The sequence below is a fragment of the Triticum dicoccoides genome, unplaced genomic scaffold (genome assembly GCF_002162155.2).
Source record: "Triticum dicoccoides isolate Atlit2015 ecotype Zavitan unplaced genomic scaffold, WEW_v2.0 scaffold151444, whole genome shotgun sequence".
NCBI classification, from domain to species: domain Eukaryota; kingdom Viridiplantae; phylum Streptophyta; class Magnoliopsida; order Poales; family Poaceae; genus Triticum; species Triticum dicoccoides.
In genome coordinates this window covers 1-1,856 of record NW_021207956.1, presented here as the reverse complement: position 1 = coordinate 1,856, position 1,856 = coordinate 1, and the positions used below count along the sequence as shown (strand labels likewise).

The window sequence follows — 1,856 nt, the reverse complement described above, 5'->3', positions numbered from 1 at the left end:
AGTTAAGCGTGCTTGGGCGAGAGTAGTACTAGGATGGGTGACCTCCTGGGAAGTCCTCGTGTTGCATTCCTTTTATAATTATTTTTTGCGCCTTGTGACAAACATATCGCACGTGCGCGATATATATTAATCCCGTTATATTATTTTTGACGTTTGCGATATGTTTAAGCTCGATGCTCATTGCTCGCGCGTCTTGGGGCGGCTTTGTGGCACGAAGAGCGCTTTCTGAAAGGGGTGGAAAAAACTCGTGTTGCTGCGGTATGGAGGGAGGGGTGGAAACCGTGGAAAACTCGTCTCCGTGATTGAGCGGGAGAGTAAGTAGTATAGGACATTATCCATTGTTAGGGAACGGTTGTAATGGTAGTGAGAATGTAGAATCGTCTTTGGAGCGGACCTGGGAGTGGCAAGCATAAGGGACGAAGACGGGGAAACATGTCGGATGCGATCATACCAGCACTAAAGCACTGGATCCCATCAGAACTCTGAAGTTAAGCGTGCTTGGGCGAGAGTAGTACTAGGATGGGTGACCTCCTGGGAAGTCCTCGTGTTGCATTCCTTTTATAATTATTTTTTGCGCCTTGTGACAAACATATCGCACGTGCGCGATATATATTAATCCCGTTATATTATTTTTGACGTTTGCGATATGTTTAAGCTCGATGCTCATTGCTCGCGCGTCTTGGGGCGGCTTTGTGGCGCGAAGAGCGCTTTCTGAAAGGGGTGGAAAAAACTCGTGTTGCTGCGGTATGGAGGGAGGGGTGGAAACCGTGGAAAACTCGTCTCCGTGATTGAGCGGGAGAGTAAGTAGTATAGGACATTATCCATTGTTAGGGAACGGTTGAAATGGTAGTGAGAATGTAGAATCGTCTTTGGAGCGGACATGGGAGTGGCAAGCATAAGGGACGAAGACGGGGAAACATGTCGGATGCGATCATACCAGCACTAAAGCACCGGATCCCTCGTGTTGCATTCCTTTTATAATTATTTTTTGCGCCTTGTGACAAACATATCGCACGTGCGCGATATATATTAATCCCGTTATATTATTTTTGACGTTTGCGATATGTTTAAGCTCGATGCTCATTGCTCGCGCGTCTTGGGGCGGCTTTGTGGCGCGAAGAGCGCTTTCTGAAAGGGGTGGAAAAAACTCGTGTTGCTGCGGTATGGAGGGAGGGGTGGAAACCGTGGAAAACTCGTCTCCGTGATTGAGCGGGAGAGTAAGTAGTATAGGACATTATCCATTGTTGGGGAACGGTTGTAATGGTAGTGAGAATGTAGAATCGTCTTTGGAGCGGACCCGGGAGTGGCAAGCATAAGGGACGAAGACGGGGAAACATGTCGGATGCGATCATACCAGCACTAAAGCACTGGATCCCATCAGAACTCCGAAGTTAAGCGTGCTTGGGCGAGAGTAGTACTAGGATGGGTGACCTCCTGGGAAGTCCTCGTGTTGCATTCCTTTTATAATTATTTTTTGCGCCTTGTGACAAACATATCGCACGTGCGCGATATATATTAATTCCGTTATATTATTTTTGATGTTTGCGATATGTTTAATCTCGATGCTCATTGCTCGCGCGTCTTGGGGCGGCTTTGTGGCGCGAAGAGCGCTTTCTGAAAGGGGTGGAAAAAACTCGTGTTGCTGTGGTATGGAGGGAGGGGTGGAAACCGTGGAAAACTCGTCTCCGTGATTGAGCGGGAGAGTAAGTACTATAGGACATTATCCATTGTTAGGGAACGGTTGTAATGGTAGTGAGAATGTAGAATCGTCTTTGGAGCGGACCTGGGAGTGGCAAGCATAAGGGACGAAGACGGGGAAACATGTTGGATGCGATCATACCAGCACTAAAGCACCG

At 47.9% G+C, this 1,856-nt stretch overlaps 2 non-coding genes across 2 annotated transcripts; both read left to right on the top strand.

Moving 5' to 3' along the window:
- Nucleotides 1-437: 437 nt before the first annotated feature.
- Nucleotides 438-556, top strand: LOC119344051. Its single transcript, XR_005166431.1, has one exon. It is a non-coding gene; the product is annotated as a 5S ribosomal RNA (ribosomal RNA).
- Nucleotides 557-1,340: 784 nt separating this feature from the next.
- Nucleotides 1,341-1,459, top strand: LOC119344050. Its single transcript, XR_005166430.1, has one exon. It is a non-coding gene; the product is annotated as a 5S ribosomal RNA (ribosomal RNA).
- Nucleotides 1,460-1,856: the final 397 nt, after the last annotated feature.